This window comes from Lissotriton vulgaris, chromosome 6 (assembly GCF_964263255.1).
Source record: "Lissotriton vulgaris chromosome 6, aLisVul1.2, whole genome shotgun sequence".
Classification (NCBI taxonomy): Eukaryota; Metazoa; Chordata; class Amphibia; order Caudata; family Salamandridae; genus Lissotriton; species Lissotriton vulgaris.
The window spans coordinates 1,727,014,146-1,727,034,329 of record NC_141694.1 but is presented as its reverse complement, the minus strand read 5'-3'; the positions used below and the strand labels follow the sequence as shown (position 1 = coordinate 1,727,034,329).

General features: G+C 46.9%; 1 protein-coding gene across 2 annotated transcripts in view; it reads right to left on the bottom strand.

The window, feature by feature from the left end:
• The window catches only part of DISP1 (dispatched RND transporter family member 1), a 729,704-nt gene that overhangs the window by 532,394 nt on the left and 177,126 nt on the right, over positions 1-20,184 (bottom strand). For both annotated transcript variants that reach the window (XM_086927950.1, XM_086927949.1), the window contains one exon: positions 2,172-2,263. The gene's annotated coding sequence lies outside the window, so the exon portion shown is untranslated. The remainder of the gene's footprint in view (positions 1-2,171; positions 2,264-20,184) is intronic.

Genomic DNA, 20,184 nt, shown 5'->3' with positions numbered 1-20,184 from the left:
CACCAGTTTCTGAGCTAGGAAGTGTGGGGCGTTGTGGTAGGGGGCTTTGTGCGTCATACAAGCGATTTTTAGATGGATTCTGGATTCAAACGGTAGCTAGTTGAGGGCTTTCAAGTCTGGGGATATATGGGAGTTTCTCTTAGAACCTGTGATGAGTCTCGCAGCTGAGTTGATCGTAGCTCTTAGAGGGGCTGTCGAAGACCTTGGGACGCCGCATAAGGTTACTGCCCCATATTCCGCACGGGGGATTACAAGGGCTTGAACTGCTTGTTTGAAATCGTAAACGGGCAGGAAGGGTTTAAGTTTTCGCAGGGTCCTTAGGTGGAAGTTAGTTCTTTTTGTTGAGGCGCTGATGTGTTTCTGCATCTTTCGGTTGCTGTCCAGCGTTACCCCTAGAGATTTCGCAGAGTCGACTATGAGTGGTTGGCCATTAAGAGCTTACTTTCAGGCTTGCTAATATCCAATTCTCACAAACCCTTCTGTTGTGAGGCCAAGGGGATAGATCTCAAACAAACAAAAAAAATAATCACTGAGAAGCAGCAGCATAATACTGCAGTCGAGGCGAAACTAGCTTCAAAGTGATTTCTTGGGTCTGGCCACAGGAACCTAAGAATCACAGCAACGAGACTACCAAAAATGTACTGGCACAGGAGGTTTCATTGCCCCCTCTGTGGTCTCTCTCTTAATACAAGGCTTTAGTGGCCGTCCATTTAACTGGTTTGGCTCTTAATATACTTTTGTTTGCTTTCCAAAACAACTTTGCTCAACTGTGGATAATTTTGAGATCCTTCATTGTTTGATACTTTGAACCAATGACATTTATATTTTGCTGTGACTACTCTTGAGCAGCAGAAAGCGTGGACATAGTTTTGACATGCACTGGAATCTACTGTGGATTTAACTACACTTTAACAGAATTGAAGGACCATGTCGACAACGAATATTGGATTTTCATGCAAAGACTTGCCCACTGCGCCTGAAGAAATAGTTAATTTTATGGGCATACTATCAAGCATCTACACATAGCTCCTGTCAACTAGCCAAGCCTATCCTTAAACATATAGACACTGAAATAAAGGACTCCAATGTGATTAAGTTACATCTTGTTTGGTTACTTCCATGAGGCAAACACAATACAAGAACAAAGAAAAAGTTAATGTGGGTGAAACGTGTTGGCTGTCGTATTTGTAGAGCATAAGAAATATCATAACTATTTCTGGGTGGACATACCACTCAATGCATACTCACCATACAAAGTATCACTCAGTACATTGAGATGCTTCACCACATGTTCCTCATAACTTATTTGAGCTTTATCAGATACACTACCACCGCATACTATCGTTCAAATCTTACCTACAAATTGGCATAACTCAGACAGAACGTCTTATCTCTATGCCTAAATACAGCAAAATGGCACTGTAAAGCAAACACCAGCATGTTCTCTAGAAACGTGCAGTTAAAACTAGCATCCTATCGTCATATGAACAACATTGACTCAGGAGACGTGGATTGCGATGCATATATAGAAAACACAAGGCTCAGGCCTAGAATTTGCCAATCAATGCAAAATCAAGAGAAAAACTCTACAAAAGTCTTTCAGCACACCACACCAATGCCCATAAAACACCACAAGGATCTTTACTTTTACACTTGCTTACACAAACCATTTCAGAACTTAAAAGAAAAAACTCTTGGCTCAATACACTAAACCGCAAAACATACACTATCAAACGATGGTTCCTCAACATCAATGGATGGGCTCTCAAAAACTGCATAAAAGGGCACACAGGCAGAGAATGTGTTGCTATGCTATGACAATGGTAGGAGGGGCTCTACAAACGCAAAATAACAGCCATACAGCACCAACGATGCTTTCTTCTAACTTCCGGCTGTCTTATATGTTCTTCACAATTTGATGTTTAGAGTGTTCGTTACTTCACATGCCTTCACGAATGCTCTTCTCATACCACAGATTCTCTTTGAAGAGTAATTATTTGATATCAGCAGCATGCAATATGGAGAATATATTATCTGCATCATTCAGATATCGTAAGAATAAATACTCAAAAGAGGACACAATGAGTAAGTAAGGTCATGTTTCATGTTTTCTTTCACATTTGAATCGAACTTTGAACATTTTTGGAGAGAAAAAAAGACAGACCACTTACCTCCAAATTATTTTCTTTTAATACCAAATTAGAGCTTCGTTTGCCACATGAACACAGAGGGCATTCCACTTCATTCGGGGAATGGAAATCTGCTGGAGTAATAAACAAACAAGAATAAAAATATAACATCTCTCTTAACGTTCACGTTCCTTCAGCAAAGCATAACTATTTTAATGCTTTGGATTGTGTACGAAATGTAAGTACTTTTCCGTGCTCTGACATGAATTGGTATATTTTTTTACTACTTTTATCTTAGGATTTTTATAAAGCGCTTGCCTGCCACCTAACGGCAACTTCAGAGCACTATGAAAGGAGGCGAGGTAACAGAAGGAGGTTCTTTAGGGACAGGAAAAAAACAAACACAATAGGAATACGTGATCATTAAAGATGATGAAGTGAATGGCAGAAGTGAAGAACTAGGAGGATCTCAGTTCAGTCTTTAACTAGGCTATGCCTGGGAGCCAGGAGGCAAGTTTAAGGCAACTCTGTAAATTAGAGTTTAAGGCAACTCTGTAAATTAGAGTTTTGAGAACTGTATTTATTGCTTGACCAAAAGACATGTCATTTGTCAAAGATAATTCCAAAATATTTTCATGTTGTTATTAGGGATAGTGATTGCCCAAATACCACAGGTTATCAGAAAGGCCGATTTAGATTTTCGCTGGGTCCGATTTTGAATTTGTCGATTGTTTTCAGAATGGGGTGGATGGAATGTTTCCAAGATCATGTTTGAAAACTATCACTGCTAATAAATGCCTCTCAATGCAGTGATATAACCTGATCTACTAGGATAAAAAAAACTCATGCATGTTAATAAAATACACTTTTTTGAATTTTGCAAAGAGTTCATCAAGTTTTTGCCTGTTTAGTGCAAATTGTCTTTAAAACTAAAGATAAGTTCTCTAAGACACCTTCTTTTCTTCTCTCCCGTTACTTTGGTGAAGGTGTAAATGAAGTGTGCCCGCTTGTTTCACAGATTTTTGAATCCTCCTGCTCCGTCAAGTATACAGCAGCCCAGTGCTGCTGTTCATCAGGGGGCCGCAGTTTAAGGTCAGGAGGGCCGTACTTTGAGTATCCCTGCTCTAAGGTAAGATTGGCTTGCAATTCCAAATCAAAGTCTAAATTTGTATAGGATTCCTTAGAGGAAATGCCTAGTACAGCTTTTAAATAAAAAAACATGCGTCCTAACTCCGTTTTTAGGGGCCTGTTGGACTCCTTGGTCTTGTGTGTCAAACGTTGGGAAGGAGCACCTTTATTCAGGCCAGCACCCCAGATCTACTAAGAAATCTTGGAGTATGCCATTGCTCAAAGAATGTTCTTGACTTCTTACCCAGCTCGTTAACTATGAATCAATAAGCAAAATTCATTTCAAGCTTACAGGTATTGAAAGAGATGCTACCATGCAATTTCAAGTCTACTTCCAACAAAGTGGAATTTTTGGGGACTATCAGTGCATCTTTCAGCTACAGAGGCGGAGACACAGCATTACTGGCTGTGCAAGACGGACTGCTACGGGCACTGACCAGCAAGAGATATGCTGTTTCTGCTGGGTCTTTGTCGTCTCCCACACCTTCCACCACAAGAGTCTCTTGGATCGGCTGTTTGAGATGTGAGAGCTCAGAAGGATGGTTTGAGGCTCGTCTCTACTCACACGCTGAGTAACCCTGAAGTTATAGTCTCTGTCAATCATGGTTTAAAATCTACTTTAGCTCTTTGCATGATTTAAATTTGTGTGGCTAGGTTTCAAGCTTATTCTAATGAGCCTATTCATAAACTGGCACATATCCTTGCTTCTGACTTTTCCCATTTTCATCTAAACCAGTCGTTGCTTGACTGACCTTAATAATTAGTTATTGCTACGTGTCACCCTTCTGATACGGTCTACCCATTAGAACTGCAATCTATCCATGCATATTCACAATAATGTAATCTTAGAGTTTCAAAAGTAAAAATAAAATGGCCTAATGGACTCCAGTAGGTCTCTGCTAGCTTTAGTTAACTTGGTGGTTAGTTATACCATCTCCATCTTAAGCCTTTAACCCCTTCCACGCTCATGACGAGCTGGGCTCGTCATGGCGTAGCCTCCTCGCACGCTGATGACAAGCCCAGCTCGTCACGTAAAGTGCGGTTTTAAAAAACTCAGCACAGGAGCGGAATTGCGCTAGTACGCACGCGGTTAAGGCAGAAAAAGCCTTTTCTGGCCGAAACAAATCGGTAATAGTAGTGAGATCATTGTAGTGGCTAAGCTTGACTATTGTAACTCCTTTGTTGGATTGTTACAAGTGCTGTTACACTGGGTTCAGTTTATTAAAAAGCAAGTGGTAATCCGAGAAAAAAATCGATGTTAATATGAAAAACAATACATCGATTTATGAGAACGTAATCGCGTCTATATTCACAAATTTCCACGTTGTGAACTCCCAATCAAGCCCGACCTGCAAATATGTAGTCAGGCAAGCGCTCAGACCTATGCCCTAGGTCACTAATTGATAAGTCACAAGTGGGTTGAACGTAGCGGGCAGACAAACGCACAAACAGGAAACCTTAGATCAATATCACAGATAGGCGCAGCAACAGTGAAATGGTCAAGAGGGATTGGTCCTAAAAAAGCACACGAAGGTCTAAGGTTACGTAATAGAACATACTAAAATACACATAAAAACGAAATATACATGTCAAAAGAGAGACAAGAGAGGCATTACTAGAACTATGGGTCATCTTTGAAAAGGCCCAGAGAGAAAGCCCTACAATACAGACAGCAAGTAAGGAGTCCGCGCCTCCCCCACCATATGCAGGCATGGATATGCTCACACCAGCTCCCCCGGCATTTGGATATTCCAACCAGCCAATAGTAGGAGCCAATAGGACCCACACCGAAAGACGAACAGGTAGGCCCAAGCACGAGGAACCAAAAGGCCAGTGAGCCCAGACGGTTCCGATGCAGCCCAAGTCCCTTGGAAAGGTCCCCAAAAGCACACACCCCGTCTACCATGCACAACGTAGAGGACCTCAACTGCAAACCGAGCTCACACTCCCACTGGGACTTACACGAGTGTCAGAAGGTTTGTGGTGGTTCTATATAGCGATTCAGCAAGTGGGGGTAATTAAGGAAATTCCACTCCCCCCGGAACTGAGGACGAGGGTGGGGCCAGAGGCAGCCAAGTTTGTCGAGGAGGAAAAGCAGGACTGGAAAGAAAAAGCACACAACCATTCCCGCCTCATACTGTCACTCAAGCACCGACCAGAAGAGGAACCCATAGTCACGGTACTCGTAAATGATACTCCATACAACTTCCTAACAGACACAGGGCAAGAAGGTCATGACTAGGGGAGGGGTTGTCCATTTATCAAAGGACACTACAGTTATGTAAGGGTTTTAGGGTAAAGTGACAAGGAAACCCATCACGTAACCCCTCGAACTGGACAGGAGGTAGGCGAGTGCGTAAGAGGACAGCTATTATACTCTCCCTCGCCCCCAACTAATCTATTGGGATGAGATTTGATGGCCAAACCAAACTAAACATTACCATCCAGTTCTCTGACGACGGGACTATGGCCTGCTCTTCCCCTGGGGTTCCTTCTCCGAGACCCATGTTATTAAAACGCGCCCACAGCACAGGTAGACCAATGAGGTCCTCCCCTACCGACCGGACTGCCTTCACTAAAGTATTTTTAAAGAGCATGCAAAAAGTCTTGGACCTTTGCAAATTCACTAGGCGGTGGGTGCGTCATGCACACAATCCCTTACTCGAGGTTATTAAAAGGGCAAAAGCCTTTATAGCCAATGAAGTACTTGAGGGGGAAGAGAGTTATGGCTGCGCTACACACGTGTCCAATGGGTCCCCGGTGATAAATCAGGAAACAGGAGTAAGACACACAGGGACAGTTAGAAGCCATTCACCCTTGGAAACGCTGCAGATCACAAGTTACTGGAACTCAAACTATGTCACCACCGCTGTATCCCCGAGCCTCAGAAGGTGGCAAAGATGGTACACTTGCCATGCCTAAAGATCTCTTTGAGCTGCTCATTACTTATCTGAATGCGTAGTGGTAGTAAAGTGTGCAGCAGATACTGGTGGTAAAAACCGGTCACAAGGAAATGCCCCCGCCAACCGTAGGGGGAAGAAGGCCGCTTGCGGAACGGTTGTGCAGACACCCGTAGTCTCTATACAGCGACCCACAGGGACGGTCACCGAGAAGGGGCAAGTTCAGAGAGACACAGCTAAATTGGTCCAACACAAATTGAAAAAGACCATCTTCGAGGGGCCACGCTGGCCGCGACAGTGCAAACGTCACCAGTCCCAAGCGGAGCTCCACTTCAAAACCGCAGAGGGTTCCAACCCAGCTATGGAGATAGAGGCCAGGAAGGTTGGCAGCAACCAGACCCTATGGAGAGCTACTATTGCCACAGGATGGGCCACGTGGCTGACAGATGGAGGTTAAATGCATACCATGAGCAGAGATTGATGAGCCAGGGCCAGCTACCTCAAAACCCCACGAATGTCCATCCACAAAACCAAGCACAGGGGAATCCGAATGCACCCTACACTCAGCTGAAGGGAGGTATGCCATCTGCCACACACCCGCATTAGAGATCAGGTAGTTGGACGAGCATGTGGCAGTAGCAACCACAGACAGGAAATTCAGCCCAACAGGGCCAAGTGTCACCATCATGGCAGGGAGGGGTAACTATGGGGAGGTATCACCTTCACACAATTACAGAGCTAAACTGTTCAGAAAGATAAAAACCCCTAGCATAAGTAGGAATAACTGGCACCCACTTACTCTTACCCCAAAAACTGTACCAAACCAAAAGAAGGACAACTAAGACAATTCAAATTCTTACTTGCGTCCAGAGATTCACAGCGACGGAGAGCTGTGTCGACTAGGTAACCTCACTAAAGTTCTACATCAATGGTGACCACACAGGAGTGTGGATTAGTCAGGTTACCTAGGCTGCCTCTGGGAGCCAAGGCCTCACTCTGCTGCGGATTCCCCCGGGTGGGGTTGGCTGGCCGCACCCCAGGGGGACAGCAGTCTGACAAGAGAGCGGGACAGCACCCAGAGAATGTATTTAAAAAAGGAGCCACCCAGGTCCCCGCATCCAAAGTCAATAGGGAAGGGTTCCAATCAACAAGTCAAAGGGTCCACATTCTTGGGCACTCGGCCCGGACCAATGTTTCCTTCATGGCGTGTAGTCCCAACAGTGCCTCCAAAGAACTAGAAGCCTCTCCTCAATGGAGGCCCCCTTTTCAGTTTCAAAAACCAATGCTTGTCTCAGTGGTGGGAGCCAGGATACCCTGTGCCTGGGGTGATATAAATGCTACAAAATCAATAGCGTATGCATGAAGAGTCAATAAGCGGAGAGGCATCCACATTATGTCCAGTCCAAGCCTCCAGATGGGGGGTTCAGCAGAGTGACTAGGCATCCAGAATTGCTGAAGGAGTCCCAGTTCTTCATCATCACCAGGCAGACTTCGGCAAAAGTTTTTGGTCAAGGTTCCGGGGTTTTCACGTTTTTGGAATGTTCTAACCTGTTTTTTCCGATTTTATGATTTCCTAAGTCTGGCCACCGTGCCATAACCTTCCAAATAGTGGCAAAAGGCATACCAGTTCATTAGGAGAACCTAGCCATAAGCTAAGGATAGCAGGCCAAAGTGCGCTGAGAGGAAGCAAGGTGTGGTCTGAGGGAGAGGGGGTGCCTGGGAACGGGGATCCCCTATGTCCACTGCAGCTCCAGATGAAGGTAGGACACCGGAAGTGCTCACCCATATATCAAGCATAGCAACTAACAAACGCTCCAAATCTTGAATGCACGATCCAGGGAAAGCAGTCGGTCCGACCTTGGACACCACAAGATGGCGTAGATAGGGGTAAAGGGGGCCACTGAGTAATCTCCGACCCCCTCCTCTGAATGTCAAATGAGGCAGTAGATCATGCAAGACTTCGGGAAATGCCCAAAACAAAAGAAAACCAGCCCAAAAAGATGTTTCCAGAGCAAAGGAAGGGGTTGAGAAACCTGGTGCGACAACAGAGAGTCACCTGGCACGCCACATGCCAGGAACACAGACACAGGTGACCTTGGGGCATGTTACAAACCACCAACACTCAATTGCGACATCCTCCTCATTACATACTCCTGCGCACATGTAGGCTGAAAGATGCAACTCACACCACCGTCGCCTACATGCACACACCACCCGAGACACATTCTTGGAAAGCTAAAGACGCCCATTAAACCCCTGCTAAAATAAGACGATATCCATCCCTATTCACATGGGACCACCCCACGAATATATTTGGCATTAATTTAACCATCCAGTTGTGAATGGAGGTTCTCAACGGCTCATAAAAGAGATTATTCTATCTGCATAACCAAGAATCACCCTCTTCCCCCCACACACTAATTTTAGATACCAGACAGGGGCCACCTTCCAGTGCCTCACTAAAATCAGGACTAGTGGAGTGCGGAGGACACACCTCTAGGGGAAAATACAGGAACTCCAAAACCCATTGATTATGGCGCACGTGTACTATTTCAGAGTAAACAAATTACCCAAGTTCTTATTCAAACAGGTCAACCACAGAACCTTTAAGGTCACCACCACCTAGCTGCCATAACAAACACCCCAGCCCAGACAAGTAGCATACAGTCGAGACTTTGAACTAACACTGCAAGCTTTTTGTTTTAATTCATAATGGAAACCACAGACACCGGAGGACCTCAGACGCCTCCTTGGGGACCCACACCAAGATCTGCAATGTCAATTGAAAAGTTATGTATGATTGCACTGTTATGTACAATCTGTCTACTATGGGTGATACCACACTTCTTCTCTGCCTAGGAACAGCCGGGTAAAATGGAGTCTACCCAAAGGTTCGCACAGCACTTGCTTAGGGATCTCTCCCATCTAACCTACAATTACACTAAGCCGAACACTAGCATCCCACAAGCACTACACAGCGCCCTTGTGCACAACACATGGTGCAAGCACATGACCTCTGTGGGCTTCCAAATATCACCCAGGTCATGTTACGTCTGTTTTTTTAAAAAAAAAATTTTGAAAACCTTTATTTACCAAAACAAAGTACACCGCTATTCAGCCGTACATCCCGGAGGCCAGGCAGCATTATGAGCCAAGTCGGAAACATGTACAAAACAGCAATACAGGAGTAGTCAGGTTTAATTTTATAATATGAAAGAATTCTAAGATAACGAGAGAAACCAGCAAAGCCAGAAAAAGAGAAAAAGAGGAGAGGAAAAGGAAGAAAAAAGAGAGAGAAGAAGAACAGCCAGGCTAAGGAGCATAAAAATGGTAAGGCACATGTCTCGGGGGAAAGGCGGGGTCGACACAGCTTGTAAGTATCAGGACACGAAGCAATCATATGAATGGGGAGCAGAAATTCAGGATTAAACACGTGGAACTTGGGGGGGGGGTGAGCTACGGAGAGAGGCGGACCTCCGGCTGAATCGTCTCCGGGGGTACACAGATGTCTCCCCTGTATGAGTTCCAGGCACTCCAGATCAATCCCCACATCTTGGGCTTACCCCGGGCCATATAAACAGTTTTCTCCCGGAGCATGCACCAATCCATATTGGTTTTCCAAAGACTAACAGTGGGGGGGGTCGGAGCACCCCACCTCTGGGCGATGTCCCTCTTGGCTATCATATTCCCCAGGGTGACCCATCGGGTCTGAGCCGTATTGTAGTCAGTCGGACCCCACACGTTCAACAGGCAGCGCCGAGCTTCAGCATGCAGAGTCACTCCAGTCACAACTCTCATTATCGCATGCACACGCTCCCAGTACGAAGCAATGACGTGACACTCCCAGATGATATTCATAAAGGTGGCCGTTGCGCCACACCCTCTCCTGCAAAGGCCATCCTGGGAGAGTCCCATGTGAATTAGTCTGGGGCCCGTGACATGGATCCTGTGGAGCACTTTCAACTGGACCAGCCTCAATCTGGCAGAAATGGCCACCTCCTTAGGGGAGGAGACCGCTGACTGCCATTCCTCGTCATCCATCTCAATCCCGTCATTCACCCAGAGGTCACGCAGTTTCACCAATAGGTCCATTCGCACATTGATAAGTTTTTTATAGGTCAGGGAAATGGCACTGTCAGGCATATAGCCGTCCAACACCCTGTCCTCCAACGGGGATGATTCCGGAACCTTCTCTCCTACAGGCAATGAAGATGAGAGTGCGTGTCGTAGCTGTGTGTATCGAAAGTGCTCCGTGTCTCCCAATTGGAACTCGGTCTGTAGGGCCGTGAATGATTTGATTTCCCCCCTTGATAGCATATCTGCAACCTTGGAAATGCCAATAAGGTCCCACCGGTCAAACCCCTTGGAGTGCCACAGTTTCCCCAGCAAGTCGGAATCATAAAGGGGAGTAGCCATGGTGAGCCTATTCTGCCAGCCCAATGTTTTGGTCACCGCCCTCCACAAATGCACCGCAGTCTTAGTGGGTCCAGTCAGTTTCCGGTCCAGAGATCTAGAATACAGCGCCCTATAGTACATCCCGTCATTCATGAGCCAGCGATCCATGGCGTAACCCGGGTTGACTGCCGGTCCGTAGAAGCCGTGGTTAATGGCCGCCAGCTGAGACGCCCAATAATAGCGGCGTATGTCCGGCAAGGCAATGCCCCCGTCGTACCACGGTATAGTCAATTTAGCAATAGAGATCCGCGGTCTACCATCCCACAGCAAGGTGCGCTGCAAGCTCTCAATCTCCCCAAAGTACTTGGACGGCACTGGGTCTTGTGTGTTCTGGAGCGCATAAAGGAACCTCGGCAGGGACATCATTTTAAACAACGCCGCGCGGCCCAACAGGGACAGTGGCAGTCTCTTCCAACCCTCCACATCGCGCCGCAGGCGAGCCAGAGGGGGGAGCAAGTTGTTCACATACCGTGTACGGGCATCCAGTGAAATGTAGATGCCCAGGTACTTGAATCCCTGTTGCGAGACCTGTATAGCGCAGCCTCTAGGGAGACGCGGAGTGTCCCCACACAGCACGTATAGGTAGGACTTAGACCAATTGATGACCAGGCCCGAGTAACCACCAAAAGTACCCAGCACGTCAAATGCCACAATCAAGGACCGACAGGGAGAGGTGAGGTAGAGAAGAATATCGTCCGCATAAAGCGAGACGCGATCCTCAAAGCCCGGCGACCATTTGATACCGTCAATATCAGGATGTGCGCAGATCCATGCGGCCAACGGCTCAAGCGCCAAAGCAAAAAGGAGCGGCGACAGTGGGCAACCCTGCCTAGTACCTCTTCGCAAAGCGAAGGAGGCTGACAAACGACCGTTCACCGTCACGTTGGCCATCGGGGAAGAGTAAAGGAGCCGAACCCAACTAATGCAGTCAGGTCCAAACCCGAATTTAGCAAGCACCACCCAAAGATAGTTCCACTCAAGCGAGTCAAAAGCCATAGTCGCGTCAAGCGAGGCAAGCACAGTCGGTTCAGTGAGCATGTGAGCTCGCGCCATGACCGCGTGAAGCCTGCGCAGGTTAAGGGCCGTGTTCCGGTGGGGGATGAAACCAGACTGGTCAGGATGAACCAGGTCCGCAATCACACCCACGAGCCGATTGGCTAGTAACTTCGCCAGGATTTTGGGCTCGGCATTTAGCAGGGAAATAGGACGGTACGACCTACATAGGTCTCGAGGCTTCCCCTCCTTGTGGATGACCACAATGGTGGCCAAACGTTGATCTAGCGGGAGTTCACCGGCGTCCCGATCTGCCAGAAACATATTCCTCAGGGGTGCAGCGACAGTGTCCGCCTTGAGTTTGTACAGCTCCACTGGGATACCATTGGGTCCCGGGGCCTTCCCGGAGCGCAGCGACCTTATCGCCAACACCACTTCGTCCACCGTTATGCCGCGGTCCATGTCCTCGCGCTCAACATCCGACAGACAAGGAAGCTCAATCTCCTCCAAAAAGGATGCCGAGTCCGATTCGGACAGCACGGAGACAGATGTGTAGACCGTCTCAAATTAGTCCGCAAACGCCACGGCAATGGCAGTAGGGTCAGTGACGACCAGGCCGTCGTCGCCCAGGATCTCATGCGCCACTCGGGAAGCCAGTTCCTTCTTGTCCAACCAGGCAAGAAGCTTACCCGCCTTGTCATCGGCATCGTAAATCCTACCTTGCTGTTCCCTGCCCATCGCCTTGGCCGCGTCGGTAGCAGTGGCGCCATACTCCGACTGCTTCAGGGAGAGTGCATGGAGCAATTCCGGCGTCGGCCCCAGTGCTAACTGGGAATTCAGGTCCGCAATATCCGACTCCAGCCGCACCAAGTCCTCATCCCGTCGTCGACGAGCTTGGGCTATCAAGGAGAAGGCCTCTCCTCTAAGGACAGTCTTGAAGGCCTCCCCAAGAGAGACGGCCGAAGTCACCGAACCCGTATTTTCAGTAAAATACAGCTCAATAGACTTAGCAAGGAGGTCACGAGTCTTAGGGTTCCGAAAATACCAGGGGTTGATCGGCACCACCCTGGCCGCCACCACGATGCCGAAGTCAAAAGACACCCAGACCGGAGAATGGTCCGAGATACCCATGGCCATAAGACGAGCACTAGAGACCGACTGCGCTTGAGCCGATGGAGTCAGTATATAATCGATACGAGAGAGACTGCCGTGAGCCCCGGAGTGGAAGGTGTACTGTAGCTGAGCAGGATGCAGAAGTCGCCAGCAATCAACGAAGCCCATAGTGTTCATGAAATCCGGGAGCCATGATTGTGCACTACGAAGATCTCTGGACGGGAAACGATCCAAAGTGCCCGAAACCACAGAGTTAAAGTCCCCACCCAGTATCAGCAGCCCCTCCGGGAGGCCCAAAATGGCGCCACTCAGGTCTTGAAAGGTGGCCGCCTGCAGTCCCGGGGGGACATAAACCGAAACCAATACCAGAGTACGCCCCTCCCACCTGCACACCACGGCCACATAGCGGCCCCTACCATCCTCCAACGTAGACTCCACCTCCAGGGGAAGGGACATGCGCACCATGATACCCACCCCTCGGGACCCCGTAGAGAACCCGGAGTGGGCCACCATTTTAAACCCTCTCCTGTTCAAAGCCTTACATGTATTGCCAACAAGATGAGTTTCCTGCAAGAGAACAACATCTGGAGCACAACGTTTGAGCATTTGAATCACAACTCCACGTTTGATACGGTCCCCCAACCCATTTACGTTCCAACTCAATACATTCAAAGATTTACCACCCATCATCAAAGATGTCCCACTCCAGCCATCCCCCCCCGGAATGCAGCCAGCACACCGATACATGCAACACAATAGTACCTTAGCCATGAAGAAAAGAGGTAGAAAAGAACAAAAAGAGAGCACACACCCCAACTACCCCCCACCCTGCACCCCTGCATTAGACTAAAAGCCACCCCAACTAGCAGTGTGCCTGTCGCCCCTAAAAACTACTCTACAAGAAGCCCCCAGAGGAGAAAGGAGACATCCTATCCCCCCCGTTACCCTCCTTCTTAAGAAAATCAGAAGTAGTAAAAGAAAAAGAATCAATGTTCAAGTTCGATGCCATCCGCAGCAACCCTCCCAGATAGAAAGTCTCATACAGACAGTTTATTCCTGAGAACCTGGACCTCCTGCCGCCTCCTCCGACTGGTCCTCCGAAGCGGTCCTACGTTGAGGCAAAGTATCCAACCAATCCCCTGCTGCATCCAAGAGATCGAAAAACAGTGTCCGGTCGCCATGTTCGATGCGTAGTTTAGCAGGGTAGAGCATCGAGTACCGCATCCCCATCTCTCTCAGCCTTCGCTTCACCCCCATAAAACTCTGCCGGCGTTTCTGGACAGCCTGGGTAAAGTCTGGGAAAAAGTTAACATCAGCATTCTGAAATCGCAGCGGACCACCGCTTCGCGACGCCTGCAAAATGGCGTCCCGGTCCCGGTAGTTAAAAAGTCTCGCAATGATGGGGCGCGGGGATGCACCCGACTTCGGTTGGCCACCCGGCAGTCTGTGTGCCCTCTCAACCGAAAAGAACTTGCTCAAACCTCCCGTTGCCAAGTTCTTAACCACCAATTCTTCCACAAACAAGTCCACTGACCCTTCCTCGGCTCCCTCCGGCACACCCGTAATGCGGACGTTCTGGCGCCGGGCCCGTCCCTCGAAATCGTCAAGCCGGCGAGCAAGCGCCCCATTAGCCGCCTTCAGGTCCCGTACCTCGGCCTGCACATCCGACATGTCGTTAGTCAGACTCGACGTTTTAATATCGAGCGACTTGACTCTATCATTCGTTTTTGCCGAGGTCGGCTCTAATGAGATTAAGTTCGATCTTAAGTGTATCCACTTTGCTGGACAGCGCTTCGTGCTGGCTATGCATCTCAGCCTTCACACCAGCGATGGCTCCCATCACGTCCCGGAGAGTGCATTCAGAATCTTCAGGGGACCCATCTCGGCGTGGGTCTTTGGCATGGCCCGTTGTGTCCGGCGATCCCCTAGAGTGGGAAAACCGTTCCGGGATGGTAGATTGGGACTGGGTAGGTTTCCTGCTGACCCTCAGAGGTTTCCCTTTGTCCGGATCCCCTCTGCCCGCCATTTTAGGGTAGCGAGAACAGTATGGTCCAAGAGGGGGGCGGGTCAATAATAACACCTCCACTCGGCGATAGACACACAGCGCAAAGCGCCTCCAGTCCGTCAAAGGGAAAGTTACAAAGGAGACCACCCGGGCCAACGGGTCCGACGAGTGTGGAGGGTCCGCACGGAGTGCTTCGAGGCAGGCCTCTTTCAGTCACAACAATGCCAGGCAATTACGTTGGCAGCGCCCGCCAACTTCACGACGGCATAACTCGGTCCAGGAAGCTCGGATCTTCAGCCTGAGACCAGGCGCCGCATCAGCATCGACTTTGCCGTTGATTCCCACCGTCGTGGGACAGGATAGATAGCAGGATCAATGCGGAGGATCGGAGGGTCTTCGGAGCTCCGAGCTCACGCGGCCATCTTGGTTCTCCGCGAAGCTCCTCCCCCCGTTACGTCTGTTTTTTAATTCCGCATGCAGAAGGTGCAGACAGACTGTACTTATACCAAGAGGTAGCCCCCGAGAAAGCAAAATGCATTTTCACCTATATCTACACAAAGTAAGGGCCAAGATCCAACCCAGCAAGGCAGAACCAAACAGGGTAGTAGTAAATTTGACCCAATACGAAACTAACACAACTGCGTTATACCTCTTCACTGAACCTGATGCTATCCAAACCGAGTTGGACAGGATGCGTAGAAAGGGCATCATTGAGAGGATATTGTTTGGCCCCCGAGACTTCCCACAAAAGAGATTTTTGGAGGTAGCAAATCCCGCAAGTCAGTGCACAAACACGTCCACTACTACATCTATTTGTGGACCAACGGTGACCCTTAGCGTATCTGGGGTGGTCTTCTTTAACAACAAGTGGTCCCCAACACGGAGTTCCTGTGTAGGGCCGTCAAGCTCAAGGGTAAAAAGTGGAATGAATCCTATGGGGGAGATTTCAATGAGAGCATTACTACTTCATGTCAGAAAATCTAAGACACCGAGGTGGGTGAATACACTTGGCTAGAAGGGAAGAGGCAACTCTAATTTTATGGACACTTACACTGTATTCCTTATGTTTCAGAGATAAAGGAAAGATTCCAATGGGCGTGAATACTAAATGCGGAGCGATTATGCACGTTCTGGATATGCAATAGGGCCCCTCCACGCTGAAGGTCTATTGCTGTTAATGCGACAAGCAGCATATACTCAGCTCGTCCCCAGATGGCGCGGACCCTATTCCCTGGTAACCATACACACCCGACCCTATTAGGAGTTGTCATCAAACTGGATAAAAGCAAACTGTGCGTAAGCAAATACACAATTATTAACAATCACCATTTAGTCTCATTTGAAGTAAAAGATTAGATCAAGCAGTGAAACATCAAGTACCACTGTAAATAAAAGGTAGGCACCTCTAAAAACTGTTCAACAATCGCAGATGCAGATGCGCTTAACCCCTTTCAGGACTCAACACTCAAGTAGGTGCCATGCTTTATCAGCAATGAAGCATAAGACACAGCTATTGCCAAACAATATTATGGAAAGTACGAATAATGTGAACAAATAGTTCAGTGTAATGAGTAGCCAATGACTTAAATACTCAATCTGGAATCCAGAGGCTTATGCACTCAATAGGGATCCCTTTCAGTATGCGCTTCATGCCCCGATAAAACACATGCAACAGTGCAGAAAGTTCTTATAGCCCATCTTTGTCAGCACTTCCAGTCCCCACAAATAAAGGGTATGGCATTGTGTCCATTTCTAGTGAGCACCTCCTCACAACGAAGCAAGTGGCATGAAGCACCCTACCTGTACTCTGCACTGCATCACAAGGAGATGTGGGGGTCACTAAACAGTTTATTAGTGGCACCGACTTGGCATTCCTGCCTGAGAGTCTTTACTGGACAAGAATGTGTATACGATTGAGAGCGGACATGCGACTGGATATGCAGAGGGGTGGGGGTGTTTGTGTGTCTCTACAACACATGTATACATATGTGTGGTACTGTAAGTATGTATATGTGAAAGCACATGGGTGTGGGGAAGGGAGTGCATGTGTGCGTGCTCATATAAACTTTCTACCTAAATCCCCTTTACCAGAATTGTTTGCTTTGCTACAAAAGCCTTCTAACGACGAGACAATTCCCCAAATGCTATCCAGTTCAAAATGCCCATCCCTGCTAAAAATGGTCACCATTACTCAGCTTCAGAACTTTTATTGGCAAGACCTCATTGACCTAGCTGGATGCTACTAAAATCCCAGCCATCACTTTCAAGGTCATAAAAAAATTGCAACCTGCCCACCATAGATGATCAAGAAGGGCAACATATTTCTGCTTCAATAAACAGGCACTTATCTCCGAACTCAGTCTTAAAGAATCTGAACCTCACTGGGTTTATCACAAAAACCTGTTTCTCAGACAGCCATGGAATCCTGGTGAGCTGGTACCCACAACATTTTAAATCAAGAACAGAGCTAGGAAAACCAAAAATAGCGCGGGATTCTTCCTATGGGAAAATATCGAGTGGACTACAGTTCTGATGAAATCATCACAATTAAATCCCACATGGAGGCTCATTCCATTTAATTGATTACTACATTATTCAACATTCCAGGACGCAACCGAGACTACACCTATGGTTCACAGTCTTCAATAAGATTACTTCCATCTCTAAGAATACTTTTATTCCAAGAACACCCTTAGTCTTGTCTATTTTTTTCATCCCAGTTGACTTAAGGGAACTATCCCATGAAGTTCCATACAGACCTAAGAGAAAAAGGGACACAGTTCCAAAGAGTTGCACCATGTCAATATTCTACCTCAACAATGTTTACTGCTTAGTTAACAAGGTAAATCAGTCGACTTTGTTATTCCGACATTTCAGTCCAGAATAGCTTATCCATGCAAAGTTTTTATTTACATTCTGGCACAAGTGGTCCATGTCTTGCAATAAGACAAACAATACCACAAGAATGCAAAGTTGGACTGGATGAAGTGCTTATGCTTGAATCAACAGACTTGAGAACTCAGAGAGTACTTGTGAGAGGAAAAAAACACTGTCAAAGCCAATAGGTCGTGCCTTTATGAGATATTGGCTTTAACAATGCCTTTGGCAATGCACTGCAGCTTCTGCCCTCATATAAGGAGGATAACATGATGCTCGCATGAGCACATATGACTTATGAAACTGCTGGCAGTCCACATCATTCAGTAGGAATGCATGGGTGACAAATGTATGTGCGCTATTTATTTTTTTATAGATTCAAAATGCCGGATGACAGTCCCATAAATGTAAAAAATAAGTGTGCAGGGGGGAAGCAACACAAGATATGGAGAGCAAGTATACACACACATTCTCATCCAGTGCTCCTCAAGTGCCTAAAGGAAGAAAAAAAAGGAAAAACGTGGTTCCCTTAATGTAAGAAATGGAACGGCTAATCAGCAGCATTTGGCTCAGCAAAAACCCTACATGAATGTGTAGAGAAACATGGTCTTCCCCTACAGCTTCAGGAATGTCAGATGATCCTTACATTGATTCATAGTTATACCATTTTTCTAATCTTGGTCATAGATGTTTTGATCTGTGTGAATTTTATTCTCATGGCATACTAGATAAAGGTTTTTAATAATAAAACTGACCCGTGGCCAGGGTTAGTCCTCATTCTGTCCTAGGTAAATATACAATATATGTGGGTGTTCGTCCATCTGAATCTTTCTTTCCTATTTTTCCTAATAAAGCAAATCTTGCCTGTGATTTACCTTTGACACTTGAACTCTTATGAAAGTATTTTACTAGCATGTTCCTTATTTTTCCCTTACCCTTACTTAAACGCTGAATTGTTTACATATTTAGTATGTTCCACTGTTACCCTTCCTATAGAAATTGCATTTATTCTGAAGCACTTGTTTCCAAAAATTCCTTAGTATATTAGCATTTAGTAGTATGTTCCCTTGTTCTTACCTATCCTTTAGTAACATAAATGCAAACCTGATAGATTAAACCAGCGTGTTCCCTTTTCCCTCGCCTTTATATTTTCAAATGTTAGATGATCCTTACATTGATTCATAGTTATACCATTTTTCTAATCTTGGTCATGTGAAGTAGTGTGGCTCACTGGTTAGAGGCGGCAGACCCGAGAGCAGAGGACGGCCCGGGACCAGGGTTCGATTCCCGGCGCGGCAGGTTTCTGGACCAGGGTCAGCGGACTCGATAATTCTCTCGCCTCGGTGCCCACTCTGATCAGCGATCACACTCGGCAACTCTGGGCATTAGCTTGCCTCATCTTCACTAACGGCCCCACCAGACCGCCGGGGATGCCTGGTCTCACCCTGGAGATACCCATTAAGGGACCATCTCTCAGGGAAGCCAGGAAGGGTTTAGCAGCGGTCGAAGCGCCTTGGGACCCTACGGGTAAGTAGTGCGCTATATAAATGCCAATACATTTACATTTACATAGATGTTTTGATCTGTGTGAATTTTATTCTCATGGCATACTAGATAAAGGTTTTTAAAACTTCTTGCGTTTGTGGGTATTACAAAGTATAGACAAAATTATAAATGTATATGGTATTGGTGCTATCTGCCTGAAAACTTTAAACATAGCTCCTGATTCATCGTGGTCATAGGTACCTGTTTCTCGAGGATTGGTAAGTCCGGTACACGTGAAATATATGGAAAGTAAGAACCCCGAATTATTGATAGCGCTGTGAAGGTTACCTGATCTATGATAAATTTACTGGCGGGCCCAGTAACGTATATAATTTGGTAAATAAGGATCGGGTGACCTGCGCGCTCTATCAGTAATTTTTTAATTAATCAGGAGCTATGTTTAAAGTTTTCAGGCAGAACACCAATACCATATACATTTATAATTTTGTCTATACTTCGTAATAACCACACACGCAAGAAGTTTTAAAAACTTTACAGTAATACACTTCCATTATCTGGAAAACAAACTCACCTCCATCTTGTGTAAAAGGCCAGGCCAGAGATATCCAAAATGGATCCCAATAGCTTCCTTTACTCTGGTTCTCTCACACATACCACGCATGTACCACGCAGTCTATACAAAAAAAGATTAATGCTATGAGTCGGGTAAGTGCACAAAAGCTGAACTTCACATTAGTAGGCCTCCATTCCAGTAACCGACAAAAAGGTAAGGTCACAACTTTGGATTAAAAAAACATGGTAGGCTGCCACCACATTCCTCTAAGTGCTAAACCTATGACGGGAATTGTAGACCACTGTCTGTCAATGATAGTGCACCCCTCAAGGTCACAAGGCAAGTCCAGTACCTCACTCCTATCACTAGACAGGCCTGGGCCACTGCGCACATGCTAGATTAGTACAACATCAAGGCTGAAATAAAAAAATAAAAAACAAGATACCAGATATATTCAGTCAGGCACTCGCGGCAGATAAACATGTCTATCTAATATGCAGGAGAAATTCTCGTCCCAACACCGAG